General features: G+C 37.9%; 1 protein-coding gene across 1 annotated transcript in view; it reads left to right on the top strand.

Annotated features, from left to right (window-relative positions):
* Positions 1–215: 215 nt before the first annotated feature.
* Positions 216–13,017, top strand: part of LOC128736965 (uncharacterized) — a 36,904-nt gene continuing 24,102 nt past the window's right edge. The window contains exon 1 of the mRNA XM_053831486.1: positions 216–517. The gene's annotated coding sequence lies outside the window, so the exon portion shown is untranslated. The remainder of the gene's footprint in view (positions 518–13,017) is intronic.

The raw sequence follows: 13,017 nt of genomic DNA, 5'->3' as shown, positions 1-13,017 counted from the left end.
GTCAGTCGGCGAGGCTGTGGTGAGTGGTAGATTCCACCGAAAAACGCAGTGCCAGTCAGTAGAGTAGGAGTGCAGAGTAAGAGTGGCCTCGCGAGGCTCGACCGGGACGCAGCATCAGAGACCTGCCGAGGCAGGCCATCTCATATCGGTTCGAGATCGCAAACGGTTCGGAAGCGAACACCTTTTCCTCCCTCGGTACGTGTTTGCGCGCGCGCGTAAAACCGCCATCCAGTGGTTAATCGAGGACGGGCTCGGTCCCCCGCGTGTTTTGGTGTCTGGACCTGGACGTGAGAGTTCATCGACGGGAAAGTTCATCGCTAGCGAAGTGTGAAAGGAAAATCAATCTTTTGGAAATGTCGAAACGAGTGTGGTTTCTGTGGCTAGTGTAAATTACTATTGCTTTTCGAAAGTCTTCAGATTGTCTGCCAAGGATAAAACCTTACTAGGTGATTTCGCTGCAGCCGGAGAGAAAGAGACCTAGAAGAAAGTGGATGTTTTGATGAACCTTTTGAAAAGGGTAAGAGATCAAGAGGTAGTGGTTAGTGAGATTATCTAATGGTGGTATGTGCAATATGGGGAACTCAAATCAAACTCAACCTCGGATGAGGTCATAAAGTGAATGGAACCACTGAGCCCGTTCCGAGGTTTTGCCGTGATGTAGTAGAGATAAACAATCTCCCGAATTGTCCACTCCATTTACGGTACCGAGCTCTAATCGTATGTTTGCTACACCTTTAACAATTGACTGTTTCATAGCTGATTATACACGAGTGCTTACGGAAACTGATTATGATCTGCTCATGGGAGGATTGCGTTTTTTTTGGTGCCCCATTAATTTTCGTTTGCTCTTCCGTTGCGTGCTAATGTGCCAGAGAATCATAGAGTCCCTCATGGGGGGCTACTTTTTATCTGAAGCTAGTTTCGGTGGTGATATAAACATTTCATGCTGAGCTAAGGAAAAGAAAAGGGGAAAAGAAAAGACCCGCATATGCGCCGCCCGTGTCATTACGCAAGTTGTGCTGGAGTTTGTTCATTCGTGAGCCCTAACTGCGATAATTGATTGATGGACTTTCGTGCAGCCAATTGGGTGGTATCAGTACCAATAAAAAGGTGTGATTTTTTTGTGGCTTTATGCTTTCCTATCAATTTGTTCGATAGTATGTAGTATTCACTGATTTGGATACATGCTGAGTGAAAAACAAGCAAAATGATGTCGGAGAGCGAGGACCGATGCTTCTTCTGTAGGATGCTGAAAACTATGCGCCGTTGATTGTTCAAGTTGGCGTGAACAAAAGGGCTGCGTGTTGCGAAGATTGAGCATAAAGCGATGATTTGGATCTAACATAGTTGAAGTAAACGGAAGCGTTTAAGTATTACGGCATACGCATTGTTAGTAAATTACGTACACTGGAGATGGTATTTTTTCAAATTTTATTGCTTCATGCAAAAAACAGGAAATGAAAAAGTTTTTTATGTGAGTTGTATGATTGTTAAATGATTAAAATGAAGTGTCAAACTTTGCTTTTTTAATCCCCAAAACGTAGAAAGTAGCACTGTACAGGGCTGATGGCAGTTATTAGCTATTATTTTCGCACTAATTGTTGCCGGTCACATTACGTAACAATTTAGCATAAAAACTTAGACGGTTTGCTCATCGCTGATATTGCTATTTTTATGTCGAAAACGTAAACATTTAGTAACTAAAAAAGTTTTGCAACACGAGAGTTACTGCGAATTGTTCCTCTTGCTCAAGTATATCTAATTGTGTGTGTTCAAAAATATCTTTTGGGGGTAACTGACCCGCATTGTCATGGCCAGGGCCCGGCATCGTCGAAACAAATAAATGAAAATGATTTTCTCTTACCTTCGCTTCATACACGAAGTGACTTGCTTCATTTGTTGAACAGAACGTTTCAAGCAAGCTTCAGATGATGTTGGTGGCTCTTTCAAATGACGACGGCAGAAAGTCAGGCACCTATCAATGACGCAGATCATCACAGAGCTGCAAGTGGAACAAAAGGCAATAGAGGGGAAAATTTTAAAGGGTTTTCAGAGGGATGTTTCAAATTCGTGGAGAGAAAGAGATGAAAAAATTTATTCAAAATGTGAAAGGTCTCACAAAATGAGCAATAAAAATGTTGTTGACGCAGTTCCACTTTTATCAAGTGCTAAACAAAGATGTTCTCGAAGTAGGGTTTTTTGTTTTATAGTAAACTAGCTGACCCGACAAACTTCGTATTGCCACAAATTAAATTGTGTTGTACATAAATCCTGAATCTCGGATGACCTTTATCACAATCTCGAGTTTTGCAAGTTTCTGAGGAGTACAAATGTTCCTCACAATAAAATAGAAAACAACTCCCCCATTTAAATATTCGTCATCATTATAAACCATTTCGCCGAATACCATTTTGCGGAACCAATTCTCGGTTGACCATAACGCGGAATATAGAGTTTCGCAGAATACCATTTCGCGAAAAACCTTACGCCTCATCTAATGTTACTATTGAACCATTAAAACCTCATCTAATGTTACTATTGATAGTTTCTGGTGGTCTTGTTATTGACTAACATTTTATGAAAGAGTCTAAAATTTCTCGAGTTCGATTAGTTTTTGAGTTACGCAAAAAATTCTGTTTTATTTGTATGAGAGTCCTTATCCCCCTACCACAGGGGTGAGGGGTCTCAAACCATCATAAAGAAAATCCTGCCTCCAAAACCCCCCACATGCCAAATTTGGTTCCATTTGTTTGATTAGTTTTCGAGTTATGAAGAAATTTGTATTTCATTTGTATGGAAACCCCCCTCCTTTTAAAAAGGAAAGGGGTCATAATTCCCCTCCTAAAGAGGAGAGGGATCTCAATACACCATAGAAAAAAAAATTGCCTGCAAAAACACCCACATGCTCAATTTGGTTCCATTTGCTTGATTAGTTCTGGAGCTATGAGGAAATTTGTATTTCATTTGTATGGAAGCCCCCTTTTAAAAAGGTAAGGGGGCCTCAATCACCATAAAAAAAATTCTTGTCTCCAAAAACACCCACATGCCAAATTTTATTCCATTTGCTTGAATAGTTCTCGAGTTATGCAGAAATTTGTGTTTCATTTATATGGGAGCCCCCCGTCTTAGTGGGGGGAGGAGTCTCTAACCGTTATAAGAACCTTACCTGGCCCCAAAAACCTCTATATGCAAATTTTCACGCCGATTGGTTTTTTTTATTGGGATAAATATTCGATTACATAAAATAATCAAGAGTAACTATAGGATATATCCTATATCACATTGTGTATTCAATCACAACTAGTGACTTTTGAACGCTATTAGAATTGCATTATATACTATTATTATGATTTGTTACGACAATTAAGATTATTTAACAGTAGGGGTTAAAACCTACATGTAAGGGAAAAATAAATAAAATCTTAATCTAATATTTGACCTAGCTAACTTATGATCTATAAAGAGACCTAATCATCGCAATAGAGGATTGCAACGATTTTTATCGGAAATTTGAAATAATTTTGTTTGACATAGCGTCTAGGGTTTCAACACCAGTAAGTCTATGTAATTCTTATGTACTAAACCAAGGAGGACGCTTCAAAATCATTTTCAAAATTTTATTTTGAATTCTCTGAAGACTCTCCTTCCTCGTAATACAACAACTTGACCAAATCGGAACGGCATATAACATTGCCGGTCTAAAAATTTGTTTGTAAATCAATAGTTTATTTTTTAGGCAAAGTTTAGTATTTCTGTTAATGAGGGGATATAAACATCTCATATATTTATTACATTTTGCTTGTATACTTTCAATGTGGCCTTTAAAAGTAAGTTTTTTATCATAAAGTAATCCCAAATATTTAACTTGGTCAGATCAACTCAAAGCAACTCCATTCATCTTGATAATGTGATTGCTATTTGGCTTGAGGAAAAATAATTAATAGAGTTTTAGAAGCCTTGGGAAATTTTCCACTCTTGCAAGTATTTGGAGAAAATATCCAAGCTTTTCTGCAGCCGACTACATATGACACGAAGACTTTTTCCTTCTACGGAAATGCTTGTATCTTCGTGGAATAACGACTTAGTTCTGCCAGCCGGTAATTATCAGGGTTGGGCCCAAGATCGAGCCTTGAGGCACACCTGCTTTAACAGGAAATTTATCAGATTTAGAATTCTGATACACAACCTGTAAAAATCGATCAGTTAAATAATTTTGAGAAAATTTTTACAGTGTATATTGGAAAGTTAAAATTTAGCAATTTCGTGATTAAACCTTTATGCCAAACACTGTTGAATGCTCTTTCTATGTTCTCTAGTAGAATAGCCGTCGGTTTTATTATCTCGTATCATATTAGTAACTCTGAGCAATTGATGTGTAGTGGAATGCCCATGTCGAAAACCAAATTATTCATGTGCAAAAATTGAATGTTCAGTAATGTGTGACATTCCTGTTAAGAAATATTCTCTCCAATAAGTTACTTATGGAAGGAAGTAAACTAATTGGCCTATGGCTTGAAGCCTCCGCTGGATTTTTATCTGGCTTCAAAATAGGTGTAATCTTATCAAAGTGGAGCTATCGACTGTTGATGATTCCAAACTTTATGTTTTCGGCAGGACAGTCAAACAGCAAAGCTGAATGACACTTATTTATTCTATGCCCGACGTTTCGATGTATTTAACATCTTTCACAAGGAGTTAGAACCACGTATCGTATTTTGTCTGGAGGCTTCTGTAGAAGGCTTAAACTAGTCACATTGATTAGTAGGGTAAGGGATCTAGTTTTCGACCCTGTGCTAGTTTTCGCACCACTGCTAAAACATTCATCAAATAGATTCCTAAGAATAAGGGAGAGAAAATCTATTATTTAGGATAGTGTCAAGGTTGTGATTTTGCTAGAAATTATGCAATACCCCACTAAAATTTGCGACTGTACGTCCAAATAATCAAGTTTTTTAAACTGGGATTGGAGTTCAAGTGTTTTCTTTTCGTCTAGTAAAAACAGATACGGAATTAAAATTTCCGTAAATTGTGTATATTGGAACACTCAATTCATGCTATATGTTATTATACAAAGAAAAGGCAATATTTCTGTCCAATTTTCTTTTGTTGCAGTGCATATTTGTTTTTTATGATGTAATTAGAGACGTTTAAAAAAGTACGAACATTGAAACGCGAAACTGTTTATGTTCTAGATTTCGACCGGTCGAAACATCCTGCTGTATGCTTTCAAAGACGCTTGTTTCATTTTTCGACCCATCGTTCAAAAGCCATGGAAAGCTGAAAAGTATGCAGACCCGAAAGTAATTGTATGATTTCAGGCGTTTTCCGGGATTGCATTTCAAACATTTTCCATCTATTCATTCAAAGGAGAAGAGTAATTGAAATAGTCTACAAAAAAGGTTTACGGTTTAGTTTTAAAAAAATAATACCAATGTGATATTACAGAAATGTTTCAGTTATTTTTTTGCATTAAATTCATCAATTTAAACAACCCTCGACTTTGAAAATACATTACTTTGTACTTCATTTGGTCGAATATTAGAACACGCAAGGGTCGAAAACTAAAACAACGTGTCGAAAATTAGCCCAATGGGATATTGAATTGAAACGAGAAAATGAATGAAAAATATACATCGTTCACTTCTTTCCTTTTAAATGTTAATTGAAAATACATCCTTTTGTACTATTCTATCATATTTTCGAAAAACTAGCGTTATTTGGACGATATATTGCATTTTGTTAGCCATGCGTTGGTTTCATAGGTCGAATTATAGTGCCCTTACCCTAATACTAGCATTAACCGAGTGTATTCGAATGAAATTATTGCGGATCGTATTAACATACACCCTGGCTGAATAGTGTACCGATTTTTTGGTTCATTTGTACACTGGTAAGGGAAATACGCAGCCGCAACGAACAATATTCCAAGTTCCGTTTGAACTTCAATCCCCAAAGCTTCAATAACCTTTGTTTCAAGATGAGGAAGAGTGCGATGTTTAATTTGACGGCGGATAACAATAGCAACTCCACCGTCAGAACTATGAATTCTGTCAAACCTATGAACTATTCCTCAAGGCAGCCACCTAGGACCGTTGATATTCCTTCTTTACATCACTGATGTGAATTTTAAACTCGAAGTTCCACATTTGTCCTTCGCCGACGATTCTTCTATCTTATATCGAATCAGCTGTATCGCCGACGCCCACGTGCTTCAGCAACAGTTAGACAACTTTGCAGACTGGTGTTACACAAACCGTATGAAAGTTAATCCGAGTAAATGTGCCGCGATTACATTCTCAAGAAAAACAGAACCTATCTCTTTCGACTACAAGCTTTTAGATACTAACTAGCATTGGAAGGACTAACTGCATCAAAGATCTAGGCGTGCTATTAGATAGCAAACTATCGTTCCAGCATCATATTTCATATGTAATCGGGAAATCATCTCGTTGCTTGGGATTCATAATGAGAGTGTCTAGGAATTTTACGGACATTTACTGCCTGAAATCTCTCTACTGTTCACTCGTTCGTTCAGTTCTTGAATATTGCTCGGTAATTTGGAACCCTCATTACCTCAATGGTGTACACAGGATCGAAGCTGTCCAACGAAGATTTGTTCGATATGCTCTTCGGCGGTTACCCTGGAATAATCCACACCAGCTACCAAGTTACGAAAGTCGTGCACAGCTTATGGGACTTGACTCACTGCAAGTGAGGCGTGAGCTTGCACGTGCTATGCAGATTGCCGATCTGCTAACCAATCACATCGATTGCCCTTCGATTCTCGGCGAATTAAATATCAACGTCCGCTCTCGAGCTCTTCGTGATAGTGCCTTCTTCAGACTGCCTGTTCGACGTACTAATTACGGAACCCACGGTGCTGTCATCGGTCTGCAGCGAACCTTTAATAGAGTTTCTTCTGGATTCGACTACCACATTCCACGTTCTAGAATTAAAGTGAATATTTTAAGTATACGTAATCATCATTAGGACCATCTGGGTCTGTTGACTGGTAACAAATAAACAATAAACAACTATGTAGTTGGGCTCATATTTTAGTTTGATATCTGGCTTTAAAAAAGTTTCGGTACTAACTGCAATGTGCACTTTCATCATTCGGCCTTTCGCGATTCGGCCTTTCGTGATTCGGCCTTCTGTGACTGTTGTTAGAATTCGGCCATTTGGATTTCGGCCATTCGTGATTCGGCCGTTTGTGTTTCGGTCATTTGTGTTTCGGCCATTCGGTACCTGCTCATAGTTTTAACCAAGTTTAAGCTAAATCGAACCAATTTACGAGTAAACTCATTTAAGAGTGTAGGGGAACGAACGAGGGGCTCACGTAGGACAAACATAAAATTTCCAAAATGCCCGTGCTCTGTATATCGGTTTTATTCTTTTCGTAAAGTTTGTAGTTCCATTAAGAGTTTCATCAGACCAAAATAACACTTCTTCTGGTGATTGGCAAAAATTTCGCATTTTGAAAATTTTTGTGTAACTTTCAGCACTAGTAAACTTTAGATAACTGGCTTGATACGAATGTTAACTGGTTTGAAGATCTTGCTCAAACCATAAAATATTTGTCATTGGACGCATAAAATGTCATTGGACGCATGTCATTTGTCGATATAAAACTGACTGAAAAGCCGAAAATCCACAATAAATAATTTGGGTTATTATTTTCCGTTGACAGTGGTAAAGTTTAAATAATATACTAAGTCAAATTTTAGGAAAGAGAGAAACGAACTAAGTTGAAATAAACTGAATATTATAAAGTAAAATGAAACAGAGTTAAGTAAACATTAATGCCAACAATGCCCGTGAACAACGTTTTAGAAAATGCCAAGACCTCTCGACCCAAACAGTATAACAATTTTGTTCGTTGTAAATAGTTCGTTGAACACCAATGAAATATCCGCAAATCATTTTGTATGACATGAAACCTTAAACAGTCGACTGAGCACGTGCCCCAATGCGGTCTAGCCTAGGCATTCCAGTGGCATTATGGTTTCTATATAATCAATTTCGTAACAATATTTTACAAATATAAACAAATTCGTTTTTACCTACATTACAAATGAAAGTATGCAAAGACCATCAATAATATTATTGAGTTATTGCAAAATATTTGGATAAAACAAAAAGCAGGAAAGCACAATACAACATCTGCTCGACTGCGAATTCGACAAATGGTGTCAAAACGATCAAAAATAATTACTATTATGCAGCAGTTGCAGAAGAAAGCACACACATGCACACCCGGCAAGCAGCGTGAGAAAACTGTCACGATCCTCTTCGGGTGCGGTAATTGCAAATTGTGGCGGCAGCTAGCATACTACACACGGAACCTGACACTTCGACTAGGTCACCGCGTCGTCGTCATCATCGTCGTCGTCATTTAGTCGTTCAGAGGTCAACCAGCGGAAAGCGCTAAATTGACGGCAGTTCAACACCTTGAGATCACCGTTGAATGGCAATCCCAACCAGACCAAACGGCTTTAAATAACAGTGAAGTCTTTCCTCCGATGCGATCTGCGCTAATAAGCAATGCAAATCGTTCCAGAAGAGCCCCACTCATTAAATGTTATAACGTTAATTGAATCGAATGAATGCAAAATCTGGTAAGGTGAAAAATAGGCGGACACCAAACCGTAACCCTCATCAAACTAAGCTACCGGCAAAGCACAAAACACCAAATCACACCGTCGTCGCGTCGCGTTACGCTGTGAAGTGCGGGGGAAAATTGCAAATGCATTTTCTTTTCTGCCACCTGCTTTATCGTTATCGTTCACCGTATTTCGCGCGCTTAGAGGCTACCGGCTACTGGTGCTGGTGCTGTGGCACTCTGCCTGCCGGGTTGCTGACGCGTATCTACCCCACCGCGCCAGATTACTGGGTTATACTGGTTTTTGCGTCATTCGGCGCGTTTCGGTTCGAAAATGGCTTGCCGCTTCGCGGGACCATTAACGGCCTGCTAAAATGTTTTGTCACTTCAGGTGTCGGCCGTTCATCGACAGCCGCGAACGGCGCAGCGTGGGTGCTGTGTGCAGATTGCACCGGCTGTAATTGGCCGCGAACGAAGCGAAGGTCGTTAAGTCGGACCGGATTGGCTAGTTTCATGAGCTGTGCTGGAGAGCAGGTTCATGGCGCTGACCCCAGTTTTAAGTGTACTCGAACGGCTATTAGCATCTTTGATAGTTGAAGTTTGACATTGTTTGCGATAAATTTCAGACATTTCGTGTGATTATGAGACCGGATGTTGTGCAGTTCTTGTAGGAGGAATTGCTAAACACACGTTACTGTAAGTTGTAAAACAACCCTCCGCCTCCTTTTTCATAGAATACATGGTAGAGCCTCGTAGATTACCGTTACAGCTATTCTTTTTTTTCCTGAAATCAACACAAGCCGCATTTTCATTACGTTTACTACGATAAACTGTTCGACTGTTTGGAATCTGTAAACTGCGCTGTTCGATAAGTTTATTAATTATTAAATTATTGATAATTATTCGCTCGTGGACTTACACAGTCGTTCACATTACTGCTGCAACAATGCTGATCGTTGATCGTTGGACGGAAGTCTAGTGATGACGGTTGAGCAATCCATAATTAATTTCTATTGATCATTAAAGTGATTTCATAGTGAATGCGACAACGAACAGTGGTTTGGTTTTGTCTAACAAAGCAAACGAAACAAAATTGATTTGAGTGAACATCATTTCATTAAAGCAAATAAAGTTGGTAGAGAATATGGTAGAGAATAGTAGTAGTAGTAGAGAATATAAATTTGTACTCTAACAGCTGGCTGCAAAGTATGTTGAACAAACACAGAAGGTTAAAGTTAGAATACGGACTGCAACGCCTAGGCTTTGCTTAGTAATAGCTTCGCCATCAAACGATTACTCGATTTTCAGGCCAAAATATTCTTCTGAAACGTCGGGTGTTTCACTTTTTGTTTATGTCTGGGCACGCTAGTGAGATCAACCAACTGATACGTGGAGGATAGAAGATGGTAAATTTAACCCTCTAACGGGTAACATCGATCGTAAAAACGATGCGATCAAGCTGATGACTATTTTAACATGAAAGTACACATAAAAAAACCTTAAGTTCTGATTTTCATGCACAAAATAATTATCTGGAGGAGCGCCAGGTAAGAAAAAGTCCATTTTCTCTTTTTCTTTTTTCATGTCTAACGTTCTGCCCAGATATTTTTCCGATTCAGATATATTACAAAATTAAAATAATGCATGAAATTTACTCATAGAAATTTTTTTTAGGTCAATCATTTTGTTCTAGATGTCCTTTTCCTTAAAAATTAAAAAGCGAATATTCGCGCATTAATTATTTTCGGAATTTTTCGGAATTCTTGTTTTTGAAAGATGATAACTTTTGAACGCATGATCAGAATGTTGTGATATTAGTATCAACATATCAAGAAATCTGTTCTGAACTTATTTCTTATATTGTCAATTCAAGACAAATTTCGAATGTGACTCTGGAGCTCCAAAAGCGAAGGCCGTGTTCAGACGGTCTTACCCGTTAGAGGGTTAACTGCACCCGCTATGTTCACCAGATTTGCTGTCGTGGAAGTTAATGATTTGAAAGGCTCCTGAAACGAGGTAAAATCTCTTTGTTTTTTTCGCCCCGCCCCTTTCAGTTGCCCAACACCGGAAGGACAGAAACAAAATAGAAACATATATGTTAAATAAAATTCCCTTTTTCACCTCGAATACCTCGAACAAAATGACAAATTTTCAATGAGTAATTTACATATTTAATTTCAATTTTGTAATATATATTAAATGAAAAAATAACTGGGTAGAACGTAACATATGAAAAACAAAACATAGAAATTGAACTTTTTCTTAGCTGGCGCTCATGTTGATAATCAATACGTATGGAAATAAAAATTGAGCTTCTTTTGAATGTACTTTCACGAAAAGATAGTCATTAGCTTAATGGTATCATTTTTACGATGTTGTCCGTTAGAGGGTTAAGGAAACGAGATGAGATTAAAGAAATAGTGCAAAAACAGCACCAGGATGGAAAATATGATCGTTTTTCCAGCGCTTGTTTTGCTCCCATTTGCGCAAAATTTGTTTGAAATTTGTGTAAATTCTTTTGAGAAAATCAACTCATTACAGCATTTTTTATCCTAAACATCACTGTACCTATATGCTTAAATCAACTGCTATTCTTCGCTTTTCTGCTTTTCTTGTCCGATTGCGAGTAACAGTAAGTGAAAAAATGAAAATTGAAACGTTTTTCATTTTTCTTGTATTTCAATGCAAATTGTACACACATAAATAGACACATGCACACATACAAACATACACGGATACATACACACACATACTTATACCACATATATACTGAATACAGTCAGGCTTGATTGATGTAGTTTGGTTTTACACGTTTTGAAAAGTTTAATATACGGTGCTTAAGTGATAAAGTTTGAATAGCTTTTAAATGAATCGTCCGATTTTCAAAAACTCGGTTTCGTTTGAAAGATCTCAACAGTATATTGTCAAATAAAAATTAATTTAAATATTTTTCATTGAATTAATGCTTATATGTGGCAAAAATATGTTTTAAATACTTTTTTTTAAATATTTCTTTATGTAACTTTCAAACTTCAAGCCCAATCAATCATGAAAATGTGAGGTTTTGGCTTTTAAAGGCTCTCCTTTCATTTGCAATAAATTTTGTTCAAATCGATTGAGGGACCTAGAGACAGGGTTGCCACATGCACAGATTCACAGATTATTCTGTGTTTAACAGATATTTGAAAGAAATCGCCTGCGCAGAATCTGTATGCATAGAATACAGATTTTCGCCAAATTACACAGATTAAACAGATTTTTGAGCTTTTACATGAGAGTGAAAGAGACGGAAATAGTCAGCAAAATGACTCTCTATCTCTTTTACTCTCTTTGTTTCGCATTGGACAGATTTTTGCACAGATATTTTTCCTCGCCGTACAGATTGTCAGATTTTTCCAACAAAAAACACAGAATTATATGTGGCATCCCTGCCTAGAGAAAGAAGTCACGTATTTTTCGTATTTTAATACATAACTTTTGAATTAAAAGTCCGATCAGTATGAATTTCAATAGCGACCTATGGGACAACTAGACCTTTCCTTTGACACTAAGAACATCAAAATCGGTCCAGCCATCTCTGAGAAAAGCAAGCCCAAAAAAGTGTTACACACACACACACACACACACACACACACACACACACACACACACACACACACACACACACGCACACACGCACACACGCACACACGCACACGCACACACAACACACACACACACACACACACACACACACACACACACACACACACACACACACACACACACACACACACACACACACACACACACACACACACACACACACACACACACACACACACACACACACACACACACACACACACACACACACACACAGAGAATGCTCAGTTTTCGAAACTGAGTCGAACGGTATATGACATTCGGCCTGATTGGCCTCTTTTCCATTTTCAGTTTTCCGAGTGATTTCTATACCTTTATATTATATTTTTCTATAGTAGAAAGGTAAAACCTATTTATAATTTTTTTTTCACCCGGATAATCGAGTCCGACCTGTATTTCGTCATACTCTATCATACGTTTTATCTCTTTTCGGTTCCTTTTTTCTCTTTTCCAGTCACGTTTTCCACTTTTCATTGCATTTTTTCTTCTTAGCTGTGCCGTTTTTTTGGTTTTGGCTCTCACTTTTCTATTTTAATCTTCCATATTTTCTATCTTTCTCTCGTTTTTCTTTCTTTCTGTCTCGTTTTTCCTATTACATTGGTTTGTTTTGACTCATTTTTCTTTATTCCTCTTTTCCTTTTTTCACCCTTTCCTGATCTCTCTCCGGTTTTCTCTTTCCTGTTTCGTTTTCTGTTTGTTTTCTTTCATTTATTGGCCCGTTTTTCATCTTTTCCGTCATTTTTTCTTTATTTTCCTCTTATTCTGTTCTC

The sequence above is a fragment of the Sabethes cyaneus genome, chromosome 2 (genome assembly GCF_943734655.1).
Source record: "Sabethes cyaneus chromosome 2, idSabCyanKW18_F2, whole genome shotgun sequence".
NCBI classification, from domain to species: Eukaryota; Metazoa; Arthropoda; class Insecta; order Diptera; family Culicidae; genus Sabethes; species Sabethes cyaneus.
The sequence above is the reverse complement of the archived record's forward strand: the minus strand, read 5'-3'. Positions and strand labels throughout refer to the sequence as shown.